This window comes from Drosophila guanche, unplaced genomic scaffold (genome assembly GCF_900245975.1).
Source record: "Drosophila guanche unplaced genomic scaffold, DGUA_6, whole genome shotgun sequence".
In the NCBI taxonomy this organism is placed as follows: domain Eukaryota; kingdom Metazoa; phylum Arthropoda; class Insecta; order Diptera; family Drosophilidae; genus Drosophila; species Drosophila guanche.
In genome coordinates this window covers 47,291-55,901 of record NW_022995749.1, presented here as the reverse complement: position 1 = coordinate 55,901, position 8,611 = coordinate 47,291, and the positions used below count along the sequence as shown (strand labels likewise).

The window sequence follows — 8,611 nt, the reverse complement described above, 5'->3', positions numbered from 1 at the left end:
TAAGTGAATTTACTGGTCTTTCAGCCTCTTGGTGTGCAATTGTAGACGAACACCAATTCAAAATCTACTCCCTTTCAAAGCATCCCTGTTGGACATTTAAATTCCTTTTTCCCGCCACAAAACACTGCGCAGAAGCGCTCCTGCGTTGAAACCCTCTCTCAGGGATTCCAATTCGCCGCGGCCTGTGTTGATATGCCGCCAAAGGACTTGGCCTTGCCCATCATTCAGTTTGCGGCCAGTTACCAGAGCAGGCGCCCACCACAACGCATCGCCAGCTGACTGAGAGGCTTCTCAGGCTTTCAGGCTTACAGACTGCGGGGCCCATAAATACAAAAACCCCCAAACATAAGCAATCGAGTCCTGTGACCACTTGTCACACATGTTTGCCAGAAAGCAACCCAAGTGATAGTGACAGTTCTGGGTATTGTGTGGGGTGTTGCGGGGATCCGTCTCAAGGGCCACCACTCCACAGCACCGGCTGGCGCATCGAATGGTAACGGAGTTCGCGTGTGCGTGTTTCAATTTCGTGGCATTACTAAAAACGATACAAAAACTCCATCTATGTGAGAACTGACTTGTGCAGGGGGCCTCTGCCTGTGTCGTTGGGGCGGCGGCGTCTTGTACGTGTGTTCACGCTGCTCTGCTGGCCAAAAGAAACCAAAACGTGCTTCAAATTGTGGCCAGTTGGCGGCAGTGGTAGCAACTGCTGCTGCTAGGCGGGGAAATCAAAAAGAAAACGAAGGAAATTCCAATTTAACAAATCGATTTCGAGGCTTTTTTATGGTCGTCCAAGGCGGACAGTCGTATAAATAGAGCCAGTGACAGGCTAATGACAAATTAAATTGTTTGGCCAGCCAGCGGTAACAAAGTTGAAGAAAAAAACCCGCCGCTGGCATTAAAACTGGCGCGTGTGAAAACTTTGAGCTGCTATCAGCCAAAACAACAGTAACAATAAACTGCGATAAAAACAACAAACAAACGGGAAAAAAGTTTCTTTATTTTTGGTTTTATTCGAAACGCCCAGCGCCACACCAGTGCCACTCGGCCACAGGGCGACCATCAAACAGCAGAACGCAAATCAAGAACGACAATGACGGCGTCGCGGCTCCCGGTCTCATCCTGCTGCCGCACAATGCCCCCTGGCCCTCGGCCTGTCCTCCCTCATCAGATCCGGACGCAACGCGCGTGTTGAGCAAGTAAGCAAACAATAAAAACTTTCGCCCCGGCCATGCGAGTGTTGCCTACTTGCAGGCGCAGCACGTGAAACGGAAAAAGAGCACAGCAATAGTGGCACACAGACACCACACACAAAAAGAGACACACAGAACGGGATAGAGCACAGGACCCACACCCAAGACAACACAGAGAAAATAACAGAACAGAACAGAACAGAACAGCGAAAGAACAAAACGGAAACACATTGAGCGCCATTTTTAGTGGTTACGTAAACGGGAACTGCTGTCTATTTAAAAGCAACATTGAGGTTGGGGGGGGGTCACCTAATGCTAAACCTCTTTCAGACCCAACCTTCGCTGTGCCCCTCTGGCCGTGTCTGGTGTCTGTGCAGCACGTTGCTCTGTCTCTTAATAAAGTTGCCAGCGTTAGTTGTCTGACACTTTGAATATGTACGTTTTCAGCCGTCGTTTGGCCTGACTTTCCTTGGCCTAGGTCCCAGCCTGCTGTCCAGACAGTCCCAGGTCGTCTCGCTCCCTAATGATACACATCGCACCATGAACACTGGGCTGGAGATTCGATGAAAACAGAATTTCGACTTACAAGCTGGTGTAGTCTAGTATATTTTTAGATGAAGTGCTCGGATTTCAGATAATTGTGTGAGATTTTGGGAATCTTGGCAACTTCAGCATCGATTTACACTATGGGCACCATTTAGAGAAATCGCACAAGGAACAGTGGTTTAAAATTAACCAAAAGCTAAAGAAATAGGAATTTTATTTGTGGCTGAGAAGTTGTAGTGCATTTCATTCAATTGTGTGTTATTTGTGTGCAGTAACAACACTCGTTGTCAGTGAATGAAAGAATGACTAGAGACAAGAAAGGCAAGCAAAAGGAGTAGGACCAACCGAAGTAAAACCGTGAATAGTATGATAAAAATCATACAATAAATACGGTTTACATTATATCATGTAAAGAACTGTTTTAGAATGTATAGGAACAAACGTGGTACGTGTCATTATTCGTTTGATATATATATAAATTCAAATAAGAATAAAAAACAAAAATCTCCGACCGTTTCCCAATGCCACATAGTTTTTTATTCGATTTCTGGCACCCAATTTCCTCTCGTTGGTTTCTACCAATTCCGGATCACAGTGCACACAGGAGACTGGGTTCATGCACTGCCTGATACTCGTACTTGGCTGCTGCAGATTCTGGGTCACGATGCCATTTGGCATTTGCCACTTGATTCGCTGTTGGACGGGCCTCGCAGGTGGCGCCTCAGGCCCGCCCCCAAGTGGCCGTTCGACTCACCTTTGAGCAGTCAGCCTTTGGCCTTTTTTTGTTGCACTTGTGAATGGGTTTTCCGACTACAACTTGGCTCTGGCAATCGATTTTCTTGGCCAGGGATATGCAGCTAGAGAGCTGCACCAGCATTTAATTGAAATTCGGCTGCTTCGTTGTTCAAATCAAATTTAGCAAAAGCTCTGAACTACACGTCAGCCCTGTCTGTCAGTCTGCTCGTTATGGCCGAGGCGGAAACTTTTATCCCAGCATCGACTGCAAAACTACATTGCCAGAATAGGGCAAAATAAAACAGAATAACGCAGAACAGAGCTGAAAAAGCAGAAGCACACACGTACTAGGGCGGACAGACAGAAAGACAGAGGGACAGACTGACAGTGGGAGATTGTCATGCACAAATTGAAACTTTTCAAGTTACGCTCGAAAAAGTTTGAATTCCACTAATACAGTCGGGGGTTTTACATTGTATAGTTCCCAGATACAGACATGTGCATACGTGTATGGATGTTCTATTTGCTGGAAACTTTCGAATGGTTTCAAATTCAATGAGATTTGCGCACAGACCGTTACCCAGTCCATTTTCAAGACAATCTGCAGCGCGTGTGTCCTGATACGGCTAATGCCCTTAAAGCCTTGCCGGCTGTTTTAAATGCAAATGCCTTTATTCATTTTAGCAATATCTCATCGGCAGCCCAGTCCCAGGCCTAGTCCTCATCCCCGCATCTCCTCCGCATCGACTCGAATGTCTTTCGATAAATTGCTGGATAAATGATAAATAGAATGAATGCCTTAAGGCATTTCTGTGTGCCATTCCCCTGGAAGGGCGGCTGCCTGCCGGGTTGTTTTTGTTATTATGCCGATTGTCTCGTCTGTTCGGATTTGGCTCTAAGCTAATCAAATTCATAGCTGGCATAATGATGCGATGCATACCATACGCTGAGTGCCAATACTTTTGTCGTTTTCTGATTGAAAATTTAATTAAAGAATTGCTGTCAATAGACTCAGACCCAACATTGACGAAGTGACAACATTGACTCTGCTGCCCCTCACATTTCAGTGCTATAAATATTCAGTTTGGCTCTTAAATGGCGTTTATTAACCACAAATCGTTCACACTTTGCTGAAAAGTTTCGACCCAATAAATCCGAGCCGTGTGCACAGACCACAAGACTTTTAAGTCGTGTTGCACACCATTGGCTGCTCAATCGATGAGAGGTTTCCATGGGGCACACGTCAAGTGTAGCATCAGGAATCAAAGAAATGTGCAAGCCGCAAAAAGCAATAAACAGACCTTAATTTCCAACAGTTTTCCACTCCCAGTGCTCTCCGTTTGTTCAATCAGCTAAGCAAATATTTGCAACCGAATCCGGAAAAATGTTTAAGAAAGCATTTAAATCAGTTTCGCATTTTGGCCGGGCTGTCGGGCTCAGGGAATGGAAATTCCCATTGCGTATTTTATTGCCCACTAAATACCATGAACGATATTTGCCATTGACTTAACTCGGGGCAAAAGGAGCAACGAAACTTGCAAATTAATAATATTAGTGGCAGGGAGTCCTTCCAGTTCCCTAGCTCTTGTGGTTCGTTCGTGTGCCCGGGCGACAATGGCGGATTGGCGGATTGGCGGCTCAACGCTTTTCTCATTAGTAGAACTTCCGCTGGGGCTAGGGCTAAGAGCGAGGGGCTGACACTGAGCCGTACCGTGCTGAAGATGCCACAATTCATCCAGCGACGGCAAGGACCAGTGTTTATGTCATTAAGTGCCGCTCGACACTCAAAGACATCTGTCTGTGCCCTTGGCATGCCCGGAATTGTTGTATTTGTGTTTTGGCTCTTTGGGACAGATTATTGTTTAGAATATTGTAATGTGGCAAAGCCAAATAAAGTGGAGTGGCTGCAATGCAGAGAACGAGGGTTGGCGGATGATAAGATAATGTTGAGACAACATTTAGCTTTTCTCTTTTGAGTCTCGAATAAGTTTAGTCCCTGTTTCACAGGTTCAACGAGAGCCACGTCTTAATTATTTCTTTACATACTCAAACGACTTGAACAATCATCCCAGAGGACCACTTAAATAGCTCACAGGAACGGCAAATAATACCTTTAAAATCTTCTCATTTACTTATACTTTTATAAATCATTGAAGTGTTGTTCTTAGCCAGGTAAAAATGATTTCCGCAGGCAAATTCCAACATCCCAAACGCCACTCAAAAGTCAACTTTTAAGAGGATTGCCTGCATTTCAAGGGTTGAGCTAAGCAAATTCCCTAAATACCAGCTGCCAATGATGCCCCGGGCCTGTTGGAACTGCCTGGCAAATGAAGTTCCACTCTCACACTACTCAAAAGGCCAACTTTTCGGTCGGCCCTCGTTCGCCTGGCAGCTTAAGTATCCTTCATTCGACATGTTTACTTTGCACTTGCCACATGCCCCTCACCACTTGTCCCTCACTCTACACACTGCTTTTTTGTCTTGACGCTGGTTGGCTGCTTGCAACTTTAGAAACCATTGAGAAAGCCTTTTGTGTGTTAGTTAAAGGTTCGGAGTGGCACAGCTCCGCTCCTGCCTCGCCTACCCACTCTCTGTCTTTCTCTCTCTCTCTCTCTCTCTCTCTCTCTCTCTCTGTGTCCGTTCTTGCCTCTTTTTTGGGTTTAACTTTCATTTTTGTGTTGTGTCAGGCATGTGTAAAGGGAGGACTGTGCGCTGCTCGGGGTTAGCTTTGGCCCGGCCGCTCGTTCGACCCATGGGCCTAGGCGATTGTCTCCCAGGGCGTTCCTTTTTTTCCCCATATTTGTTCCTGATACTCCTGCTGCTGCTGCTGCTACTGCCGCTACCGCTGCCATAAAACTCTATACATATATTATTTATGCTATTATTGATTTTATTTATGGGTTCAATGGAGTCAGCAGGAGACCCCTGGGGCAGGCAGCCCCACCGCCGCTGCAGATTAACGTGTCGCCATTGCCGGGCGCAAAATGAAATCATTCTTCAACAAAATTTATAACCAACTTCGCGAGAGCTCATCAACTTCCCTTTGAGCTGTGCAATTTGTAAGACTCTTACCAAAAGTGAAAGCAAAGAAAAGAAACACGACAGAGCGACAGAGTGACAGAGACAGAGTGAGACAATATTAGTTGCGTGCTCTTCTTTCAATTTATTTTGCAACACGCGGCGGATACGCAACTTCAACTTTGTTGCGGTCTCTCAGACAGGGTTTTGCCCTGACTGCGGTCAAGGAATTTTCGTGATTTTTTTGGTTGTTGTTCTCCGGCTGGCCAGTGACTTTTTGCCTTATTTTAATTTCGACTTTTTAACAAAGTTAACCAAATGTTCGGAATTGAATTTGGGACCAGGCCCGAATCATAAATGGTCACTCGGGCGAACTCCTCCTAAGTACACAGGCCCATTCCATTTCACTACGCTCCATTCGAGGCGCGGCTGGCAACTGCGCTCACCGCCTACAGTTTATTTACATTGCTAACGCCTAAATTAAATTTTAAGCTGTTGATTTGCATTTTCAGCCCCTGCGAGAAGGTTCATAGAGCAGCCTCCTTCGTTCTACATTCTGCTTTCTTTATCGCAGATGCGATGCGGTGTTTATTGAACCCTGATTATGTTCAGCAGCGAGGAAGCGAGAACAGGCGAAGGAATCAACATCAAAATCAGAATCCGAATCAGGCACAGGCTCATTAGACTTGGCTGAAAGCTTCCACAGTGTAGGGGTGTGGGGTTGAGGAGGGGGATTCGGGCCAAGTGCTGCCAGAGAAAATGGCTTCTAATTAAGGAGCTCACAAACACACACACACACACACACCATTGAGCGACTGAGGCCGTGGCAAACTCATAAAAAAGGTTAAAGTTAAATAAAGCGCAGAGAAAGTTAAAAATGAGCCGGGTTTCCCAGTTGCTACTTGTTTTCGCTCCTGCGTTTGTCGCTTTTTCTTTGTTTTCACACAAAAAATCTGTTAAGCATTTCATTTTTTGTTGTCTTCCCACACTCGGGTCTCTCTTTTTTTTGGCTTTTTTAATGAAATTAGGCTGACTGCCGCCTGCCTGCCTGCTTTTCAGCCACATCACTCAGCATTAGATTGGGGCGAGGTCGAGGCCCAACAAAATGAAATTAGCCGCGTTCAACAAAACCAAAATCAAATTTTGTACTACAAAGAAGATGAAAAATATAAAGCTCGCGAATGTGCGAGTAGCAGTACATAGGGGAATGTCAACAGGCGGCAATGAGGGTATACTCGAACATATATATGCAAGTGGCGAATACCTAATTTACGCAACGAAGTAATTTGAAATGAAGGCAACAACGCTGCCAGCGACAGCAGCAACAACAAGAATGATCCAGTCAAAGGCAATGCCAATGAGTGGGACTCCGACTGGAACTGGAACTGGAACTGGCACTCAGACAGAGAGACAGTGAGACCGGGAGAAGGACATGGCTCGAAGAATTCCGCTGATGAAAACCAATTTGCAAACAAGTCAACAATGGCTCAAATGGCTGGAAAGTGCGCGTAGGCAATAACCCAGAGTGCAGTCGAGTCGTCTTCCCCTAGTACACTCTGTCCTTTGATTCAGTTTTGCAAAGAGCCCATACACCAGACCCCGCCACACCATACCCAAAGCCAGTTAGCCAACAGAGTAAACTCGTAGTACACTCTGTAAATAGACCGCCATAATGAAGCAACTATTGATTGCCAGTAACATAGTTGCCTTCGATATCCCTGTCAAAGAAAATTGATACTTCGAGCGTAACGCATCCTCCACGGCATTAATGAGATATTTGTCATTCCAACCTTTGTTGGCAGTCTGAAGAATTTCCACTATAAATTAGCTTTTCTTTAAAGTACTTCCCTTCCACTCGCAGTGCTCATGCATCCGTGAGCAGAACTTTATTTAATTTGACTAATTAAGTTGCCTGCGACCCCAATCAATGTGCTTTGCAACTACTCGTAAGTGCATTCACAATTGTGTGCAGATTAAGTGAACATTTTGTTTAATTAGGGCCATTAGCACGTGATGTCATATAAACTGTTGCCTGGCAAAGGACTTAGACTGGAACACATTCCATGCCATTTCCCAGAAGTAAGTTTTCAAACGTTCTGAAATATGAACAGTAATCATGTTCATGTAAGTGGCTTTTCCGAGGAATCTCTTAGCTTTGACTGTCTGCTACAGATATTATAGAACTTACTATGAGATATAAAAATGGATCGACCAATTTAATTTCCCTTTAACCATGAAATACCTCTTTAAGTTGATGTACAAGTAAATCTGTCATAGAAACCACCCATTTCTCAGCCAGCAACTACTCGTATATCATTTGAAAGGATAAGTCCTATTATAGCCCTCCAAACCCTACGAAATCCTTTCTTTCTTGTTTTTGTTTTGATTATGTTGGCGGTTTTTTCATTTGACAGCTAAAAAATCGACAACATGGCAAATATATTTCACTTCAAAAGCATTTACCCTCCCTTGAGGTTGAGATGTAGGCGAAAATTGCTAGGCCTACGCAAAGAGCAACAAACAAAAAACACATCCTTAAGATTGCTACAAAAACATGTAGGCCGCAAGTGGTAATCCACGCATAAATTTCCACTGCCTCTCCCGCTGTTGCTACTGTCGTGGAGCTGCTTGTTAGTGATTGCTGTTACTGCCGCAATTGTTTGCTCAAATCGTTAAAACGTTAATCAAACAGTAAAGAGAGCAAACGACGCGTCCTGCCACGACTCTCTGCCAACAATAGGATCCACGGCACGCACACTCCAGCACACCTGTGACGGTGCCATCGGTGACGGTGACGGTGACGGTGGCTGGTCCTGTGCCAATACCTTTGTGTGCCCCGCTGGTTAAGTGAAACCAAGCAGGAGCATTGGTACACAAAACCACAACTGTGGGGAAGGAGCAGAATAAAGTGGAGGCCAAAACACTGTAACAGAAACTGAGTATCAGCAACCAGTGAGGTTGGGAGAGTGTGAGGAAGGAGCAGGGCGGAGGATGGCAACGACATTTGCAGCGGAATTTCATTTGGTTTTAGCTCGCTTTATGGCTTTGTTCCTGAATGGACGATGGGAACAATGTCCTCTACGAGCAGCCCCTCAAAAGCTCACCCGTCGCGAATCACTGCC

At 45.3% G+C, this 8,611-nt stretch overlaps 1 protein-coding gene across 3 annotated transcripts in view; it reads left to right on the top strand.

Moving 5' to 3' along the window:
* Positions 1-243: 243 nt before the first annotated feature.
* LOC117585752 (octopamine receptor beta-3R) overlaps positions 244-8,611 on the top strand; it is a 34,701-nt gene continuing 26,333 nt past the window's right edge. For all 3 annotated transcript variants that reach the window (XM_034275405.1, XM_034275406.1, XM_034275404.1), the window contains exon 1: positions 244-1,196. The gene's annotated coding sequence lies outside the window, so the exon portion shown is untranslated. The remainder of the gene's footprint in view (positions 1,197-8,611) is intronic.